The following is a 22,461-nucleotide window of genomic DNA, read 5'->3' on the forward strand; positions in this document are numbered from 1 at the left end:
CAGTCTTTAAAAATTCATAAAAATGTTCTCTTTGCCCATGATACATGTCCAGTGTATTCAAAGATTTTTCGTGAATGTAACAGTGTATAGATTCGCTTTTAAGGGTAAGGCTGACTGTGTAAAGATTAATAGGCCTTTCTGAATCCTATACTTAAAGTTAAAAACAGATAGTGTAAGGAGAAATACCACCAATACATCAACTGCAATCTCATCCTAAACAATAATCCTTGTAAAATCATGAGCTTGATATACCAGTTATATTTTCCTACAATATACAATGTGTCCTTTGCCATAGGTGTATCTCAGTTCAGAAAACACCATATTCAGGCAAGAATAAGCTGTGAGTAACAGAACAAAGTGAGCTTTCTGAAATTGCACCACAGAGTCTTTATTGGGTGGCCTAGTTGGTCTGGAATGGTTGAAGTTCTGTGTAAGACTGATTTGCAAGTGCTGTTTTTTGACAAATAAACAAGACTGGGCATGCATAGGCTTGATCCTCATTTACATTTTTGAAGTGCCTTTTTAGTTTTTACAAAGTTCATGTTCACTCCCATCTCTGGGTCTTGGTTATTTCCCAGTACATCACAGAGGCAGGACCTATTGTTCTCCTAGCACATTGGTCTCCTGTAATGTGTGAGGCCTGGGGGATGTGTTGGCATTCACCACAGCTTCCTCTTCCTACCACACTAAATATTGTAACATACCCAAAGAGAGAACAGCTTCCTCTACTGTGATCCTCAACAGGCTCACAACAAGGACAAATTTTTTTCTTTAAATATTGTTTAATCTACAGATTATTTCATGAAAAAAATATCTTAATTCGAATGACTCAGCCATTTTCATCTTTTATTCCTTCCTAGAGAACATTCAGTTACCACCTTCATACAGCTCTGATAATCTTGATGATTTAATTCATTCACCCTAAGGGTGAAGCCAATACCTGGAAAGATGGAGTAGAGAAATGGGAAATAGGAAGAATCTAACACTTTTGGTGACACTATTGGAGCCTCTAGATCAAACCTTGCTTGAAACTAGCTGGAATCTTCATTTATAAAAGGCAATGCATTATCTTCATTGTAAAGACCTTCCTTGATTTACAATGGTGTTACATCCTGATAAACCGCTGAAAGTTGAAAATATCATAACTTGAAAATGCATTTAATACACCCAACCTACCAAACATTATAACTTGGCCTAACCTGCCTTGAATGTGCCTAGAACAGTTACACTAGCCGACAGTTGGGCAAAATCATCTATTTTATAATAAAGGGTTGAATATCTCATGCAATTTATACTCAATAAATATACTGTACTGAGGGTGAAAAACAGAAAGTTGTATGGGTACAGAGTGGTTGTCAGTGTATCAGCTGTTCATCTTCATAACTGTGTGGCTGACTGAGAGCTGTGGCTCGCTGCCATTGCCCAGCATCATGAGAGAGTACCGTACCACATATTACTAGCCCAGGAAAAGATCAAAATTCAAAATCTGAAGTGTGGTTTCTATTGAATGTGAATTGCTTTCACACCATTGTAAAGTCAGAAAGTCATAAGTCGAACCATCATAAGTTGGAGACTATCTATATAAGACAGATATGATAGATAGTTTGGTTCCTTACAGTTAAAAGCATCCTAATGAAAATATCTCCTACAGTATAACTTGAGGGAAATCAAAGTTCTAGGTTACACTTTCTGCTTTAAGAAAATCAATTCTGGGGATCCCTGGGTGGCGCAGTGGTTTAGCGCCTGCCTTTGGCCCAGGGCGCGATCCTGGAGACCCGGGATCGAATCCCACGTCGGGCTCCCGGTGCATGGAGCCTGCTTCTCCCTCTGCCTGTGTCTCTGCCTCTCTCTCTCTCTGTGTGACTATCATGAATAAAAAAAAAAAAATTAAAGAGAATCAATTCTACAAAAAAAATAAAAAATAAAAAAATCCATATTTGGAAATAATACATTATTTGCATTTTAAAAGGATTGTAAACAATTTTATGCAACTTTACTACAAGGTTTCATTACTTAGCCCAGTTTCTACAGTGTATAAAAAATGTGGTTCTGAGGATGTATACTTTTTCAGGGACATACCATTTGCATAAAAGGAGGCACACCTGTTCTGAGCTCCTGGGTATTTAAATGTCTTCTCTGGGCTCAACTTCAGAGGGTATAGCAGTGGGCAACCTTCTATGGCTGTTACCTAAGTTTCCTCCAGGAGTTAGTGGGAAGCTTGAAGGATCTGGGATTTGTAGTTAGACATATGAGTGGTGGTTGAGCAAACAAGAGTGAATTGAACACACACTGTTTGTAAAGAACATTTATCGAGGGGAATTCATGAAGATGTGAGATTAGTAGGTTTGCAGTTACTCAGCGGCTCACTATATTCCAGGAGCGCACAGTGACCTTAAACTTTAGGGTTTACAAGTAGGGCGACCACATGTCCCAGTTGGCCCAGGAGAGCTCCATTTTATGCCACCATAATTCTTAATTACCCCCTTCTGTTCGTCCTTACTTAGAAGTTGCATGATTGGGGGGAGCACTAGCATGCAGAGGTGCACAGATCAAAAGAAAGTTTGAGGAATAGGATAGCCTAAGGATGGACTGGGTCAGCATTTAGAGAAACAGGGTAGAGGCTGCAGCAACAATGTATTATCACATAAGTCAGAGTGGGGTTTATTGTTAGGGACAGTGAAAGAGATATGATGAGTACACACCGTTTCGACTTTTGAGATGAAAACAAAGACTGAAATAAATTCAACAAACTCAGTGACAACTCGCCAGGGCCCAGCACTATTATAGGTCACTAAGCAGCCTTCTGCTCCTCGGGCACTGAGTAATTAAATTCCTTTCTGCAGCTTGCTCACTCATCACATCAACTCTTCCTTCAGCCACTGCCAACCGCTGAGGGCTGGTCCGTGAGATAACACCTGTGCGTGCTTGTCACTTCGGTCTATCTGTTCCAAAGTGTCAGAAAGGGGACTAACACAGCTAGGGTTTGGTGAGAAAACCAATGTTCTCGCGTTCTACCAGCTGGAAGGCTTTGTGAGCAAACAAAAGGATTCATGCATTCACTCTTCCCAACCAATATTTGTCTCCATGGAGGAAAAGGAGCGAGATTCCACGCACAGGTGTTTGTTAACGGAAAAGTAACATCCGACCTCCTGGCGTGCGGAGGCCGGGAGCCACGGGGCGCCCCGGATCCCGCCGCAGGGCGGGCTCACCTGTGCGACAGCCACTGCAGTGCTCACCGTGTCCCACGGGGGGGCGCTCCAAGCTCGTCGCTGAAAGGCCCGCGGCGCTGTGGCGGCGGCGAGCGGCGAAGCTGCGCGGGCTCGCTGCCCTCGGCCCTGGGGACGGGGACCGGGACGGGGACGGGGACGGGGACGGGGACGGGGGACGCGGGCCCAAGGGCGCGCAGGGCCGAAGCCGTCCGCCCGTCCCTACGGTGACTGCAACCCACTCGACATTAACCCACACTTAAAAACGGAACAGAAATGTGCTGAGTTTCACTTAAGATCTCGTTTTGGTCTCCAAGCTACAAAATGAAGTGATTAAACAAAAGATGGGCTGAGTTGGGGGCAACAGGATTCGCAGTTAGAGCTCCGTGGTCGGCGGTTCGGGGACCTGTAGGCAGCTCTACCGCAAACGCTCAGGCCTTCGTCGGAATGGGCGACGCGGAATTCACCTTGCTTCTTGGATAAACAGAATTTCAGGTATAACGTTAAGCCCCAACACACAGGCGCTGTCTTTATCCCTGGGTCGGGACGGAAATCTCCGAACGTTCCCAACCCCCGGGAGCTGTTTCCAAGTCAGCAGTGGCGCGGGCCGCAGATACAAGGATGGGGACGGGAGGGGGGGGGGGTTAGAATTCGTTTTTCACCTTCTTAAAGGAAACCTTCAAAGGGGCCACGCTCACCTTTCCTAGTGAAAGAAAGAAAGAAAGAAAGAAAGAAAGAAAGAAAGAAAGAAAGAAAGAAAGAAAGGAAAGACACTGAAGAGCAGAAAGAAAGAAAGAAAAGAAAGAAAAAGAAAAACACTGACAAGCAGAAAGAAAAAGAAAAAAAGAAAGAAAAGAAACACTGAGGAGCAGAAAGAAAGAAAAAGAAGAGAAACTGAAGAGCAGAAAGAAAAAGAAAGAAAAGAAAGAACAGAAAAAGAAAAGAAAAATAAAGAAAAGAAAAAAGAAAAAAAACACTGAAGAACAGAAAGAAAAAGAAAAGAAAAAGAAAAAAGAAAAGGAAAGAAAGAAAAGAACAGAAAAAAAGAAAAAACACTGAAGAGCAGAAAGAAAAAGAAAAGAAAGAAAAGAAGGAAAGAAAGAAAAGAAAAAGAAAAAAAGAAAAAAGAAAAAACACTGAAGAGCAGAGAGAAAGAAAAGGAAAAGAAAAAGAAAGAAAAGAAAAAGAAAGGGAAAGAAATAAAAGAAAAGAAAAGGAAAGGAAAGGAAAGAAAAAAAAAGGAAAAGAAAAGAGAAGGAGACCGAGCCGAGCCGAGCCGAGCCGAGCCGAGCCGGGAACGCCGCGCAGACGGCGCCCAGCGCGGGCCGCGACCCGCCAGCCCAGGCGCAGGCGCAGGCCCAGGCCCAGGCCCAGGCGCGGCCGCCGCCAGCGCAGCGCTCCGAGCCCCGCGCCCCCGCCGCTGTCCGCCGCTCGCCGGGCGGCGCGGGAGGAAGGCGGCTTCGCGGCCGAGCGCCGAAGCCCGCGGGGCGCGGAAGAGGCGCGGCGGGGAGGGGCAAGGGCGGCCGCGCCTTCGCGCTGGGCTCGGGCTTCCTCGGGCCGGGGCGGCCGCACGGGACCTGGCTGCCTCGCGCCGCACGCGGAGTTCGCAGCGGATGCAACGGCGAGGCCGGGATTCGCCCGAGCCTCAGCGACCGCCGAGCGCTTCCTCGGTCGGAACCGTCGGCCGGCGGAGGCCCGGGCCCGGCTCGCGCGGGGCCGAGAGCCCGAGGCCGCGGGGCCGCCCGCAGGCAGGACGCGGAGCTGCGGGGCTGCTCCCGGGCGCGCCGTCTGCGGACCGCGGGGGGCGGGGGGGGGGGGGAGTCCCGGCCCCACCAGGAGGCCCCCGTCCGGAGTCGAACTCGGGGCTCTGGGATTTTAAGGGATTTCATGGTCCGTGTCACCTTATTAAGGCCGAGGTGAATGTCAGGCTCAACTTGGAGCCTCCCTTTGAAAAGGCGTTTTATTGCTCAAGTAGTGAAGAGACTGTGCGCTGCTTCCAACTTTCCGAAGGTTTTCTTGGGCCAAGCTCGCTCCCAAAGGTATCCAGACTGTGAGCATTCAAAGGAGCCTATGCAGACGGCTTGCTTGGCAATCAAATTACGTGGATGGCACGGCTGTCAGAAGCACTCATGCTGGTTATTTTAAAAGCTTTTTATTCTTAATTATTAGATAGTTTAACTGTAGGAAATGTAGAAAACATACATACATATATATGTGTGTGTGTAGATGTCCACCCACGCATCCATATCCTGCTCTGTCTCCAGTTCTGTACCATGATTTTTTTCAACCACTTTTTTTTTTTTTTTTTTTGCTGAGGATTTTCCAATGATATTAAATATTTCAGAAAAAATTCTCAGTTGCGGAGCGTTGAGGTGATTTTCAGCTTCCACCATTGTAAACAGCACAATTAACATACTTGTTCAAAAATCTTTTTGCATCTTTCTGATGCAAAATACCCAGGTATGGAATTACCAGCACAAAGCGCACGAAAAATTTTAAGCTTCGTAGTGTATCTTGCCAAATTTATAGGATGTAAATCGAAGACATTCAATAGATAGAACATTATTTTAATTTGAATTTCTCTGATTATGAGTCAGGTTTAATATTATACTAAGAGCTCTTTCGGAGTAGGGCGGGGTTTTTTTTGCTCATCACCATATAGACCTGGTGTCTTGTGTAACATCAGGCACATACTTGGCACTCAATAAATATTTGCTGATTGAGTGAATACATGTTAGTAAGATAGTTGAATTTCTTGTTTTGTCGATTGCTTTTTGGTATTGTTCATTTATCTATTATTGTGATGGTTGTCTTTCCTATTATTTCATCAACTGCTTTATACAATCAGGGTTTAAACTTTTTTCATAATAAAAAGTGTTAAAAAATAAAAAAAGGGGATGCCTGGGTGGCTCAACGGTTGAGCGTCTACCTTTGGCTCCGGTCATGGTCCCAAGGTCCTAGGATCAAGTCCCACATCGGGCTCCCTGCCTGAAGCCTGCTTCTCCCTCTGCCTGTGTCTCTGCCTCTCTCTGTGACTCTCATGAATAAATAAATAAAAAATATTTTTAAAAAATAAAACTTTTTTCACATGTGTGGCAAATCTCCTTTCCCTTTACAAAGTGCAAATGTGTGTGTTTATGTGTGTGTGTGAGTACTTTTTGATTTTCAGAAGTTAAAAAAATGCATACTTTGAATGCATTTGTGACTCTAGCACACACACAAATTTGTTATAGTGAATACTCTGTAATCTAAGAGTTGAGACAGTTTTATTTTTTAAAAGATTTTATTTATTTGACAGAGAGAGAGAGAGAGAGAGCACAAGAAGGCAGATGGAGAGGGAGAAGAGCAGCAGAGGGAGAGAGAGAAGCAGGCTCCCCGCTGAGCAGAGACCCAGCAGTGGGGCTCCATCCCAGGACCCCTGGATCATGACCTGAGCTGAAGACAGGCTTATCTGACTGAGCCGCCCAGGCACCCCGGTTTTACTATCTTTAGACAGCTCTTTTTCCTTCTTATTTACCAAGTTTTTCCTTGGCCTTGAAGTTTTTTTTTTATTCAGGACATAATATGTCAGGTAAAAATGTATCACAATCTTAGTGTTAGACTGACAAACACCAGGATCAAGACCTGTTGTTATACTAGGGATCTGTCAACATCTTAGTTCCCAAACTATCCAGCAAATGCTTCTTGCCGCTCTTCCATTTGCCTTTTTCTTGTCGTGTTCATTATTATTAAGGAAATGAATAGAAAGAGGATCTTTGCTTCTTAAGGGGTTTTCTGCACATATCTCATCCTTACTGCACACATAATCCCTTTTGGTATCCCACCTGGTTGTGGTTGAAATGACATAGTGTTAGGGACCATGGGATGGAAATGGAGTGCCATTATTTGAAGTAGTAATGGTTTCAAACTTTGGGAGTCTGGATATCTAATGGAGAGAGAGATTAAGCCTTAAATTTCTTTTCTTTGTGTAAGTATTCCCAGAAACAAAAGCATAACACAGAAGCCAAAAACTTGTCTGGGGCAAACACTACAGCATTTAAGTCACAAAAACTAAAATCACACATTCCATATATTTTTGTTGGGTTAGGCTTGAGGCTCAGAGATGGGAAAGTCACTCGTGTGGAGATTATTTTCTTCTTCTTACCTCCACACAGTTTGGTTTACCTGTAGCCCTGCTTCATTTTGTCTTTACTCTAGACATAAAGTAGCCTCTATCTGGGGCACTCCTGGTCTACACTAGAAGAGCCTGTGTGAACCCTACTCTGACCCTTATTGCTTCTGCCCAGAAGTAAAACACATCCACGTGGAATTGTTTAAAAATAAAGCCATTCAGTTCAATAAGCACGTAGCATTGTTTTCTGCATTAATTGCTTGACTTTTGCAGACGCCGAGGGAGGTGGGCATTCCCAGTGAGAAAAAGAGTGAAGGAGAGTTAGCCCATTCAGATTTTGAGTAGATTCCCACTCTTTGTCTTTCAAGGCCCATTGACTTTCTGGAGTCTTCTTAGTTAACTCTAGTCAACACTGCTATGCTCCCTCTGCCTACCTTTCGTTCATTCACTCATTCCATAACTATTTATTGAAGCCACGTACATGTAGTGGACAATACAGGCGTAGGCTGTGCTTTCGTGGAATTGACTTTCTAGTAGGAGGAAACGGATAATAAGTAAGGGCATAAGTCAGTATGGCAATTTCAGGTGGTGAAAAGTGCTGTGAAGAAAATGCATGCATGCCTTTTCAGAGAGTGTTGCAGGTGGGCTGAGGTGCTGGCTGATGCTGGACGGTTAGAAGAAGACCTTTCTCAGGGGTTAACACAGGACCCAAGATCTTACTGAAAACAAACAGCTAGCTGTATCAGAAGAAGGACTGGCCAGGACAGGAGTCAGAGCTTGACAGTGCATCTGATGCTGCTGAGGGTGGAGATGTGTGCTAGGAGATGGGGTCTCAGAAGTCAGCATGGCCCAGGACATGTAAGCCTTTGTGGCATTTTGATGAGGAGTGTGGACCCCCTCCCCCCACCCCTTGGTAAGTGAAACAAGAAGTCATGAAAAGATTTCACATTTCTCAGCACAGGCTCTGAATTGTGTTTATAAGCAATCACTCAGTTGTATGAAGAATGGACAGAGAATAGTGAGGGCTGGAGGCACAGGGACCAGTTGAGACCTTAACACTCGCTCATTTCTAGACTAAGGCTCTGAGGTTTCCCCAGGACCGGTTACAAGCACCTGTAGGACAGGAACATGCTGTCTTCTCCTCTACTTTCTACTCTCTTTCCTCTCTTTCTTTTTTCTTTTATACTCCTATAGGCTCTCACAGTGTTAGCATCATAATGGGCTCAATCACAACTTATGGCAACTTAGAGGACTCTCTGCCAATTTTTGGATGTAGAATTAGTCAGGATATTTGCCATTTGCTTTGAATGTGTGGATTCAAATTCCTTTAGTGATTTCAGCTCCTTGGAAGGTTACTTCAGTTTTATAGAGGTATAACTGACCAAATTGTAATATTTTAGAAGTATATGACGTGCTGATTTGTTACAGGTATGCACTGTAAAAGGATAACTACCTCACATATTTTTTTTTCTTTTTTGGTGAGAACACTTAAATTCTACTCTCTTTGCAGATTTCCATTATATGATACAATATTAACAACTATAGTTATCATGTAATACATTAGATCCTCAGAACTTTTCATCTTGTAACTGAAAGTTTGTACCCTTTTACCAGTCTCTCCCTATTTCCCACTTCCCAACTCCTGACAACCACCATTCTACTCTCTGTTTCTATGAATTCAACTTATTTTTATTTTTATTTATTTTTTAAATAATATTTTATTTATTTATTCATGAGACAGAGAGAGAGAGAGAGAGAGGTAGAGACACAGGCAGAGGGAGAAGTAGGCTCCATGCAGGGAGCCTGACATGGGACTCGATCCCAGGTCTCCAGGATCATGCCTTGGACTGAAGGTGGTGCTAAACTGCTGGGCCACCTGGGCTGCTCTTCAACTTATTTTTAATACCACATATAAGTGATATCATTCAGTATTTGTCTTTCTCTGTCTGGCTTCCTTGACCTAGCATAATGCCTCCAAGTTCATCTGTGTTGTCACAGATAGTACAATTTTCTTCTTTTTTTTAAGGCTGAACAAAACACCATTTGTGTGTGTGTGTGTGTGTGTGTGTGTGTGATGTTTTCTTTATCCATTCATTTGTCGATGAACACTTAAGTTGTTTCCATATCTTGGCTATTGCCAATAATGCTGCAATGAGCAGACATCTTTTCCAGCTAATAATTTCATTTCCTTTGGCTATATACCCAGATATAGGATTCCTGGATCATATAGCAGTTGTATTTTTAGCTTCCTGAGGAAACTCCATTTGCTTTAGATAGTGGCTGAACCAGTTTACATTACCAGCAGTGTACAAAAGTTTTCTTTTCTGCACATCCTCACCAGCATTTGTTACCTTGTCTTTTGGATAACAGATATCCTAACAAGTGTGAGATGATATCTCATTGTGGTTTTGATTTACATTTCTCTGATCATTAGTGGTGTTGAACATGTGTATTGTAGGGAAGTGCTGAATCCTGTATCTGTCGGCCATTTGTGACTCTTCTGTGGAAAAATGCCTATTCAGGTCTTTAACCATTTTTAAATTGAGTCATTTGGTTTTTTGCTATTGAGTTGTATCAGTTCCTTCTGTATTTTGTAAATTAATAAAATATGTAGTCTGTAGTAGTAATGAAAATGTTGTAGAATATGTAGTCATGTAGGGTACATAGTTTAAAAATATTGTCTCCCACTCCATAGGTTGCCTTTTCATTCTGTTGATGGTTTCCTTCACTGCACAGAAGCTTTTTAGTCTGAGGTAGACCCACTTGTTTATTATTGCCTTTGTTTTTGGTGTCAAATCCAAAAAATCATTGCTAAGGCTGATGTTAAGGATATTATTCCCTATATTTCCTTTTAGGAGTTTTATGGTTTCAGGTCTTATGTTCAAGTATTTAATATATTTTCAGTTGATTTTCTTGTGTGTGTGGTATAAGATAGGATCCAGTTTTATTCTTTTGTATGAAGATATCCAGTTTTCTCAGCATAATTTATTGAAGAGACTATCTTTCCCCCATTGTATACTCATGTTTCCTTTATAAAAAACTAATTGGCCATGTATGCATGAATTTATATCTGGTTCTCTATTACATTGATCTATGTGACTGTTTTTAAGCCAATACCATACTATTTTAATCACTATAGCTTTGTAATATAATTTGAAAATGGGAAATGTGATGTGTCCAACTTTATTCATCTTAAGATTGCTTTAGCTATTTATGGGCTTTTGTGGTTGGTTCCATGCAAATGTTAGGATTATTTGTTCTATTTCGGTGAAAAATGTCATTGGAGTTTTGATAGAGATTGTATCAAATATGTAGATTATTTCAGGTAGCGTTGACATTTTAGCAATATTAATTCTTCCAGTCTATTATCAGGGTATATCCATTTATTTGCATTGTCTTCAAATTCTTTCATTAATGACTTTCATGTCTTATAGATTTCAGTGTCTTTCATCTCCTTGGTTAAATTTATTCCCAAGTGTTTTATTCCTTTTGATGCAATAATAAATGAAATGATTTTCTTAATTTCTCTTTCAGATAGTTTGTTGTTAGTGTATAAAAATATAACTGATTTTTGCATATTGGGTGTGTATCCTGTAACTTTGCTCAATTTGTTTATTAGTTCTAACAGTTTTCTGGTGGAATCTTCAGAATTTTCTGCATGTAATATCATGTCTCCTTGATATTACAAACATGAGATAATTTTACTTATTCCTTTCTGATTTGGATACTTTTTATTTCTTTTTCTTACCTGACTGCTCTGGTTAGGACTTCCAATACTATGTTCAAATAAGTAAATTGTTTCCTAGTTGTTTGTAATTCCTTTGTTTTTTTTTTCTTCTTCTTTTGCTCTCTTCCTTTGTGATTTAGTGTATTTTTGTAGTGGTATGTTTTTATTCCTTCTCTTTATTTTGTATTTTGGCTATAGTTTTTTGCTTTGTGGTTACCATAAGGCTTACACAAAACATTTTTTTTAAGATTTTATTATTTATTCATGAGAGATACAGAGAGAGACAGGCAGAGACATAGGCAGAGGGAGAAGCAGGCTCCATGCAGAGAACCTAATGTGGGACTTGATCCCGGGACTCCAAGATCACACACTGGACCAAAGGCAGGCACTAAAACACTGAGCCACCCAGGGATCCCCACACAAAGCATTTTATAGTTGTAAACAGTCTATTTTAAGCTAATAACAACTTAACTTCAAATGCATATGAAAGCTCTGGATTTTTACACCCTCCCCTGGATCCCTATTTTATGTATTTAAAAAAAAATATTTTATTTATTTATTCATAAGAGACGCAGAGAGAGGCAGAGAGAGAGGCAGACACAGGGGAAGCAGGCTCCATGCAAGGAGACTGATGTGGGACTCGCTAGGATCACGCCCTGAGCCAAAGATGCTCAACTACTGAGCCATCCAGGCATCCCACTATTTTGTTTTTGGTGTTATAATTTGCATCTTTTAATACTATGTATCCATTAACCAATTATTGTAGTTATAGTTATTTTTAATGCTTTTGTCTTTTAAAGTTTATACTAGAATTATAGGTAACTTACCTACCACCATTATAATATGAGTCTATTGTGGATTTAGTTTGTATTTACTTTCACCAATTAGTTTTATACTTTCACATGTTTTCATTCTACTAATTAATGTGCTTCCATTTCAGCTTGAAGAGCTAACTCCCTTTTACATTTCCTGTAAAGATGATCTAGTGTTGATGAACTCCTTCAAGTTTTGCTTTCTGAAAAATTCTTTATCTCTCCTTCGATTCTGAAGTGAAGGACAACTTTACCAGGTAAGTTTTTCTTGGTTGGTAGCTTTTTTTTATTTCATTACTTTAAATATATCATCCCACTCCCTACTTGTCTGCAAAGTCTCTACTGAAAATCTGCTCAAAGACTTATGGGGGCTCTCTTGTAGTTAAGTGTGAATTTCTTTAGGTTCATCTTCTATAGTACTCTTTATGCTTCCTGAATCTGGCTGTCTGTTTCTTTGCTCACATTAGGGATTTTTTTTTAGGGTATTATTGTTTCAGATAAACTTTCTGTCCCTTTCTCTCTCTCTTTTCTTTTTCTGGGAACTCTAAAGGGGATCTACAGGTCTGCTTGATGTTGTCTTATAGGTCCTTTATACTATCTCCACTCTTTTTAATTATTTTTCTTGTTTTTCTGATTTGATGAATTCCACTGCCCTGTCTCTGAGTTCGCTGATCACAGATTTCTTCCAACTGATCTAGTCTGCTATTGAACCCCTCGATTGAATTTTATAATTTAGTTATTATTTTCTTTAGCTCTGTGATTTCTGTTTGGTACTTTAGAGTATTTTCTATCTATTTGTTGAAATTCTTGCCTTGTTTATGCATTACTCTTCTGATCTTGGTGAACACCTTTATGACCATTATTTAAAGTCTGTATTCGGTAAATCACTTACCTTCATTTCATTAAGACCAGTTCTAAAGATTTATCTTGTTCCTCTGTTTGAAACACATTCCTATGTTTCTTTATTTTCCTTGGCTCTCTGTCTTGGTTTCTCTGTATTATATAAAATAGTTACCTCTCCCATTCTTTTTTTTTTTTTTAAAGATTTATTTATTTCAGAAAGAGAGAAAGAGTTATGAGCAGAGGGAAGGGCAAAGGAAGAGGGAGAGAATCTCAGGTAGTCTCTACACCAAGCACAGAGCCTGATGTGGGCTCGATCTCACTACCCTGAGGTCATGACCTGAGCTGAAACCAAGAGTCCTATGCTTAACAGACTACACCATGTGGGTGCCCCTCACTTCTCCCATTCTTAACAGACTGGTGTCATAGAGGAGATAAGCCTTGTCAATTAGTCCAGCCTGAGCTCCTCATTGTTTCTCAAACTTTTGTGATTGCTTAGCCACCATCTCTGTTCTTCGTGACACCCAATATTTGAGAGTATGCCAAGATCTATCAGTGTCCCAAAGGAGAGGATTGCAGTCAACACTTAGAAGCAGTCTGATTAGAGCCAGACCCTCAAATAGTAGCTGAGAAAATGTATTTAAGCCAGGGGAAACCTTCCAGGAAAAACTGGAAAAAAGCATTTTTACCTGCTCCCTGTGCACTGAGGCCTGGGCTCTCTCTCTCTCTCTCTCTGTGTGTGTGTGTGTGTGTATGTAGGTGGTGTACATATGGTGAGTGCTTGTGATCTTGTTAAGAACTATTTATTTGTTTGCCATAGTCCTGTAGATCTTGGGGAGCTAAGCCCTGTTAGCTTTCAGAGCTAGACATTTGACAGCCCATATCTCAGATGGAATCCTTAAAAGATAGGGTGCTAGATGTGCAGCCCAATCCCTTTGCTCCTCAGGGACAAGCTGGGAGTTGGGGGTTCCTTCCTGAGTGTATGGTGCCATGCTAGGGGTGGGATTGATGATAATAGTTTATCTCGGTCTCTCTTACTGTTTTTGTTTGTTTGTTTGTTTTTTTAGATTTTGTTTTTTTATTCATGAGACACACAGAGAGAGGCAGAGACATAGGCAGAGGGAGAAGCAGGCTCCCTGTAGGGACCCTGATGTGGGACTTGATCCCAGGACCCTGGAATCATGACCCAAGCCAAAGGAAGATGCTCAACCACTGAGCCACCCAGGTGCCCCTCTTACTTATTTTGAGGTAGCCATTCTTTTATTCACATGGTGTGTAGAAGTCAGTTTCTGGAATACTCTGTCTGTGTATAACTGTACATTAAGAGTGTCTGTGGGAAGAGGGAAGTTCAGAAGCTTCCTATGTCACTATCTTGGTTCCTTCCTCAAAGTGGTGTTTTCTTAACATGAATTCACTACAATGAATATTTTGTCCTTTTTGAAACTAGTCATTGTTGCTTACTTAATATAGTAATTGAAATGTTGGAGACCTTTTGTAGTTATATAAAAACAGATTAGTCATTTCATCTTGTGAACTTTTCTTCACTCTTCAGTAGGTTTGCTTACTCAAACCAATTACCCACTTTCGCTAAGTTTCTACTAGTGATGACAGAGGTCTCCATAAAGAAAGTGTATCTTTAGTTGGTACACTATAAATAACCTTAATTTTTTGAATATTCTATTTATATGGTTGTAATTCTGCAGTCTCCTAATTCATTAGCCTTAACACAGAGGTGCTTGGTAGATCCTGAGATGTTCACGGTAATTGCTTATGATATTGACTCTAGCTAACTCTAAATGAAGGCCTGGAGTGTTGGAAGAAGCTGCTTCTCTGAAAGGTGAGGAAAGAGGGAGTTTAAGGGCTTGTAGTAGCTACTAAAAGAGTTGAAGGGGGAGCAGTTGCATGGAAATCAGAATTAGAAATTCTACTTCCAATCATTTTCTCTGTGTATATTATAATCTTACAAAACTTAATTTTATTATATAATGTCTATTAACAGCTTTGTATATCATTATATATGCTTCTAAAATATTATCATGACTGGATGAATAAAATTCCATAATATAGGTATACTGTTCTATAGTTTATCCTCCTTTCTTATCTTTCTTGTTTTACATTTATTATTGTTTCCAATATTTTTGTTACTGCAGTGAGTGCTGCAATAAACATTTTTATGCAAATGTTTTCTTTGGCCCAGTATAAAACTATAGTTACTGGGTTGAGTAATAGCAACATTTTTAGCGTTTTGGATCCTTACTGCCCAATTAGCAACCAGAAAATTGTTAACATTTGTATTTTAATCAGCAGAATATGACAGTAACTTTTTCCCTTTACCCTCACTGACACCAGACAGAAGGTTTTGAATTTTTTTTTTTACTCATTCCCCTAAAAAGTTTTGAGTGCACCCTATAAAGCACTATTCTAGGCATAAGGGTATAACCCTGGACAAAACAGATAAAAATTTCCCTGCTCATAAAGCTAAAATGCTGTATGTTAGATGATGCAGTTGCTACAGAGGAAAATGAAACAGGACAGGAAAATACAGGGTGTCTGGTTTGCAGGGTTGGGAGAAGTTGCAATTTCATATAGGGCATCAAGGAAGGTCCCATTGAGAGGGTAAATTTTGGCAAAGACCTTAAGAAGTGAGAAAGTGATCCTTGAAGATGTCTAGGGGTAAAATTTCCATGTACTTTGCAAGTGCAAAGATCCTGAGGCAGAAGCATTCTTGATATTTTTAAGAAATAGCAAGGACACCAGTACAGCTGGAGTGAGATACATATAGAGAAGTACAGAGGGCAATGAGGTCCAAGAGATAAATGGGCTCAGATCATGTAGGGAATATTACACTATTCTAAGGATTTCGACACTCACTCTGCATGAGATGGGGAGTCATGCAAGGTTTTGAGCAGAGGAGAGGCATCATCTAACTCACATTTAAAAGGATTGCTCCAGCTGCTGTGTTGAGAATAGATTGAAGGGAGGCAAGGGCAGAAAGAGTAAGGAGGCTGATTGGGAGGCTATTGCAATAATTTGGAAGATGGGGGATGGTAGCTTAAACCAGCAGTACAGTTGATGAAAAGAAGTCCAAAAGTAGGTGCAGTGAAATAACAGAATTTGCTGATGAGAAAAAAAGGAAGAATCAAGGTTTTTGATCTGAGGAGCTGGAAGGATGGAGTTATCATTCACCAAGATGAGGAAGACTTCACAAAGGACTGGTTTGGGGAAGATTAGGAGCTCAGGTTGAGATGGCTTTCAGACATCTATGTAGAAGTGTTACATGGGCTGTTGAATACATGAATTTGCAGTTTAGGGAGAAATTCAGTGTGGAAAGAGTACTGGAGGGAATGGTGGGTGGGTGAGGTTTAAAGAGAGTTTTCTTTTTATTGTATAATTGATTGTAATGTATTTGTTGGTGAGGATAAGTAGGTGAGTAGAGAAGGAAAAACTGGTGATGCTGGAGAGGAAAGAATCATATGAGCAATGTCATCAATGAGGTAAGAAGGAATGGGATCTAGAAGACAAGTGGGAGGGTTGCCTTTAGATAGGCACAGAAACAATTCATCTGGAACAACAATAAAAAAGCCAGAATGGGTGAATGTGGGCACAGGTATGTGGCTAGATGTGGTGACAGAACTTTGAAGAGGTTCTCTTTAATTTGCTTCTCTTTTCTCGGTGAAATAAGAAGTGAGTTTATCAACTGAGATTGAAGGGTTTTGGATAGACTTACTGTAGTGTACTTAATGAAATCATTCTTGTGGCAATGTGGGGGATGGGCTGGATGGGGCAAGGTTTACTTGAAGAGGACCACTGCAGTCGTTCTCAGCAAAAGCTACTGGGCACCTAGATAGGGCGGTGGTGCTAGATATGGAGAGAACGCATAAATATCACATATGTTTCGGAGACAGGGCATTCAGAATTTGCTGTTGGATTGGGAGTAGGTGTAAGGGAAAAGGAAGAGGGACCAAACATACTACTGCTTTGAAAAGGACCTGAAAAGGCAATAAATTATGATGGCTTCAGCTATGTAGAAATGAAGGCCTGAGAGCTCTTACTATTTTGGTTCACACAACTGGAGTACACCAGAACTCTTTTTTGTTAAAAACTGGTCTTAACATTCTGGCAATCTTTGGTTTTTAACAAAGTACGGTTAAAAGACAGCACACATGATTTAGAGAAGTTTTTGGCAATCATTGGGCTCTGTATGTGGGTGGGTCGTATATCTTTATTTTGCAGATGAAGAAACCAAGGCGCAGAAAGGTCAATGGAGGTAATTACAAATATTGGGGGGAAAACCAAACAAAAACCTCTTTATTAATTGAGAATAATGAGAAGTACTTTACATCTTAGATTGCAGATCATTAACAACATGCTTGTTTAGTTTTGTATAATGCCTTGGACAGAATCTCATGCAAATAAATGCTTAAAAAATGTATTTGACAATGATTCTGCAGAATGCATTAATTGCTATCAATTGCCTAAAAAACCCTTCTAAATATGTATAAAGGAACTCATAATATCGGCAGCCTCTTACATTAGGGTTATGATACTCTAGCTCTTCTGGAAGCAAGAGAATTTAGGTCGTATGGGTAAAATATTCTTCATTAGATTAAAATGTGAAACTGAATATTTGTCGTGTCCTGAATCTCCACCTTTATCAGAAAAAGAAAAAGTAGGCAAGAACTTTAAAACCCTGATTTATTAAAGTTTTACATAGGATTTTATTTTTGTTTTTGTTTTTTTGGCTTATGTGTAAGTGTATTTAATATGGGAGTTTCATTATTATGCTTAAATTTTTTTTTTTTTTTGCTATGCCAATCACCATCGTTCTGAAATTTAGTAGTTTCCCTTAAAACTCAAACGGTAGCAAAGTACTATGGTATAGTATAGTTCCTATTTTTGTATTCATTGTCTTAGAGCTTGTTCCTTTATTGTTAACTTCAAATTAAACACTTTCTAAATGTCCAGATTGTTTCTAGGAAGGCTTTGTGTTTGCAATGAGTGTCAGCCCTTTGAGGGCAAGATAGATTCTCTACTTCTGAACATGCTTCACACAATATAATACATAGTAGCTATTCATGAATGTTACTTGAATAAAAAAAATAATTGAAATTCTTGAACTTTAGTTTCTTCTCATTTAGTAGGTACATTTTTAAATATCACATTTGCCTCTGTACAAACATGCATTTATAGAAGCACATTGTCTTTGGATTCATCTACCTCTGACAATTAACTATCTAATTAATTAATCATCTGATAATTAAAATGACCTCCTTTTGGCTGATATTGGATCCCAAGAAAGGTTCAAAAGAAACTCGACACATCATGTTGTGTCATGTTCCATTGTGAGACTCCACTGCTGTTTATCACATTATGTCATATCTGATCACATGGTGGTAATAAGTTGAACAAAACATGTTGACAAATCAGGAAAAAGATCCAGTACATTAGATTTATATAAAGCCATCCAATCTTCACTCTTTCAAAATGGTATAGTCACTGGGCAAAGCTGGCAAATACAGCATATTTTAACCATCAACAAATTTAGGATTCTATTCATTAAGGAAGTTCATACATTGGACTTAGCCCTTCCCTCAATTTTGCCTTGAGATTTTGGTTTAAGGCATTTTGGACAACATGTGGGCTTATGTAGTTTACAGTTCTTGCATAATCCTTGTACTTTTGTCTCCCAGATTCTTAAGTCAGCATTAGCTTTCACAAAGGAAGACATGTAGAACACAGAACTTTTGATTTGATTTGGGACACATTATTTTTCCTCCTCTTTCTTGAAGAAACTGATTAACATGAATTAGAATTGAAATGGAAACTGCAAGAAAATCAAAATTTCATAATCCTCACTTGGCATTCTTTATTCATGGCAGCCTCAGTCATGGCAATATTAGCACTTTATATTTTGGAAACATTTCTGGTTCCAAGATGGTGCACTGATTTCAAAATGAAACTGGCCCTGTGGAATACAGTGACTCCATAGAAATAGAATACATCTTAACATTGTATGTTAGATGGTTTAGCATACAGTATGCATGAGCCTTTGCTTAAAATTTTAATTTTCACTCCCTGTGCTTAGTGCATGATGTTATTATGGAGTAATATGGAATTCAGGGAGGACTTCCACAGTAAGGGTGACCTATGGCTGACACACTGTATCTTTAATAAGCTACAGATGACATGGGTCTCTTCTCAAAGGGGATATTGGCTTTCTGTATATAATTAATAACAAGAAAACTGTATCCTGACTTTAAGGTCTGCAGTAGCATCCTGGAACAAAAAGGGCCATAAATTAACATCAATTATGTATTAAAGTTCCAATTAACCTGGCTGACACTGATATACTTTAACAAGGCACATTTAGATAAAAGAAGAAACTCTCTAATTACTTGGAACAGGACCTTATGACCCATTCTGCTCTTTTATCCCAATTCCAACCTAATGAAGAATGAAGTGAGAGAGAGAAAGTTTGACACAAAGTGACAACGCAGCACCAGAAGATATCCCCTGGGATACCCTTTTACCATGAAAAACTCTCCACAATGAATATTTTATTGTACTTGGCTTCTTAAAACAAATACACCCTTTGAAGAAAAAGGGGCATTTTTAGGTTGAAAATCGTGGCTTCCTTTGAGATTTCCCCACTGGAACTGGTTGAGCCTACCATAGCCATTAAATGGGAACCCCCACCCCCACCCCTTTGTACTTGAACTTGCTTTAGATACATTCTCTAGGAAAGGAGCTCATTGGTGCTGATTCCCTCTGCATTGTTTGCTCTCCCTGCCCCCGAAATCTTTGGACAGCCTTCCTGTTTTCCGTTTGATATGGGAAGAGCATTCCGGTCCCCAGTCCCCATCTGTTCTCCAGGTGGCTCTTTGGATTTTGTTCATGTTCGTCTTCTGTCCGCTGCCTGGGCATCCTGCCCGCTTAGGTTTCTAGGTCTTCGTGTCCCTCCTGGTGACTCTCGGTCAGTTAGCTTCACCCACGATTGCACACGCATCTTCTAGGCTACACATTACATGCACTGAAGTGTTTCTTCAACTGAAAAACACAGGAATAGCAGACGAAGATGTTCATCAAACGAATGAGAGGGAACATGTGGTGATGGTGGGTGATGGGAGGAATGGGAGCAAGACAGAGCTTGATAGCTGAGGAAACAGAGGAGGGAAGTACACACAGAAGTAAATTCAGAAGTTGAAATGGGGAGCTCCCCCAAACTGCGTATAGTGGAGCAGAAGGTATATGGGAAATTGCTGTATCTTTGTGTATTTGGCTGTGAATCTAAAAGTGCTCTAAAAAAATCAAGTCTTAAATATATTTTTAAGTAAACAAAAAAAAGTAAATTCAAAAGTTATCTGTCTCTGTAGACACTTTTTATTTTTCTGTAAATGATTATCAAATGTTATTTGTTTCCCTGCAGTGATCTCCCATCAGGTGCTTGCTCATTTCTTGACAGCATTCCTAAAACCAGTGCTCTAACTCATCATGCACAATAGATGGAGGAGCCTTGTCTCACCCTGTATTCAATCAGGTTTCCCTGCTCATCCGCTCCACTCCTCCCACCAAATAGCCGAAGGCATAAATACTTTCTTCAAGGCTCTTCCCTGCCTACATCCAAAATGAGACTAGCTTTTTATAGCTATGAACTCAGCTTTTAGCCAAATATGAAATTAAAAAAAATCAAGAAATGCATCTAAATAAAGCAGAATTTCTACTTATACATTTGAATAAATATCCCAGTTCTTTTAAGGCCACAGATATGTGTGAATAGATACTTAGATCTATCTAAGTACGAAGTAAGTATCTAGAACAGATGCTTATGAATAGAGATGAAAGTAGACATACAGAAATTAAATGTTGGTAACATATGTGGCCAATGAAATATTTCCAAATTTAATTCTGACCATGTTTTTTCTTTTGGCAAAGGAAAGTGATAGTAAAAGCATGGGAATGGAAGTCAGTTCAGCTTCGCCCCTGTAATGTAAGGTTAATTGGTCTGAGGCCAGTGGGAGAAGATCTGTCACCCTGCAGCCAGGTAAGGAAGGACCCAGGAAGGGCTTTTTTGGAAAGCTGACTTTCTGCCCTTAACCCATTTGCCTATGTGCTAAGACCCAGGGCTTCCAACAGTTTCCTGATTCCCAGCTTTGTGTTTTTCTAACCTTGATTTGAAAATCCAACTCTATCTTTTGATCAACAACTTAATGTCTTTTGTCTGTTTGATTGGAAATCTTAGTTCAAGAATAAACAGAAAAGTCCAACGAACTTCCAAACAGAACAATTTATGTAAAAAAGTAAACACTCCTTCTGGCTTCATTCTTTCCCTTTGAAACATGAAAGCTAAAAGACAGTGGAATATAGCATTTACAGAAGATGTAGACAAAATTATTATAATCTAATTGATATGAGAGAAAAAAGAAACAAACCTGTGAACCTTTGTTCCAAGCAGCTGGTTGAAGTCACCCAGGTCTCTCACCTGAATTATTGCCGACAGTCTACCAAAGAGTCTGTTCTCCACACAATGGCCAGAATGATCCTTTTAAAAAGATTTGTCAGATTGCATCACTTCTGTGCTCGAACTCCTTACGGTTCCCATTTCTGCAGCCCTCTCTTTTCTTCTCACTTCATCTGTGACCCCTGCCCTCTGCCCACACCTCCCCAGTCACAATGACTTTCTTGCAGTTGGCCTGGGATTCACTTTCCTGGACTCCCACATGTCTCCCTCTCTTCCTTCAGGTCTTTGTTCAATTATTGTCTTATAGAGGACACTGTTTCTAATTTACATATATATATATATATATATATAAAGATTTTATTTATTTATTCATGAGACACACACACACACACACACACAGAGGCATAGACACAGGCAGAGGGAGAAGCAGGCGCAATGCAGGGAGCCTGATGTGGGACTCGATCCCGGGTATCCAGGATCACACCCTGGGCTGAAGGCAGTGCTTAACCGCTGAGCCACCCAGGCTGCCCTAATTCTTATATTTTAATAAAATAGAACCCCTCCCCCATTTTTCTTTGTCTTCCTTACTCTGCTTTGCTTCCTACTTAGCATTCATTCATTATCTGCTTTCTATGTATTTGTTTATTGTATCTTTTCTCCCAGTAGAATATGAGCACCATGAGGAGAGAGGATTTGTATGCCTTTGTTTTCACCTAGAATAGGCCCTTATAAACTCTCTCCATTTGTCCAATGAAGGCAAAGGGTCCTGTACCCAGACAAGATTTTTTCCTTCATGAAGAAAAAAAAGACATTTGTTGATATGCAAGAACTCAGACAAGATTATCAGCAAACACCAATTCTTGAGAGAGACCTTGAAATTATCCAGAATGCTTGTTAAAAAAGAGTAGGTTCTCAGGCCCCAACCCACATCAACAGAATCATGATTTCCTGGGGGAAAGATCTAGAATCTGAATATTTCAAACTACTAAATAAAATATTTCTGAAGGGCTTAATGTAATTATTATCATAGGAAAACTTGGAAAACTCAGGGAGTCTTATATTACAACAAATGAATGTGAAAAGACTTTTAGTAGCAGTAAACTTTGCAGTATATGTGTCTGAGAGTATATAAAATACAATGCATTATCTATCTCTATCTGTCTATCTATCTATCTATCTATCTATCATCTATCTATCATCTATCATCTATCCATCCCTACCTGAAAGTTAACTGGAAATTATCAGTATAAATCCTATATAAGGATTCTTGAAATAGAAGATATTTTTGTTATCTGACCCATTCTTTA

General features: G+C 39.9%; 1 long non-coding RNA gene across 5 annotated transcripts in view; it reads left to right on the forward strand.

Annotated features, from left to right (window-relative positions):
* Positions 1-22,461, forward strand: part of LOC121477317 — a 192,901-nt gene that overhangs the window by 66,683 nt on the left and 103,757 nt on the right. For all 5 annotated transcript variants that reach the window (XR_005984211.1, XR_005984207.1, XR_005984209.1 and 2 more), the window contains exon 2: positions 11,985-12,113. This is a non-coding gene — a long non-coding RNA (uncharacterized LOC121477317). The remainder of the gene's footprint in view (positions 1-11,984; positions 12,114-22,461) is intronic.

This window comes from Vulpes lagopus, chromosome 17, assembly GCF_018345385.1.
Source record: "Vulpes lagopus strain Blue_001 chromosome 17, ASM1834538v1, whole genome shotgun sequence".
Lineage (NCBI taxonomy): Eukaryota > Metazoa > Chordata > Mammalia > Carnivora > Canidae > Vulpes > Vulpes lagopus.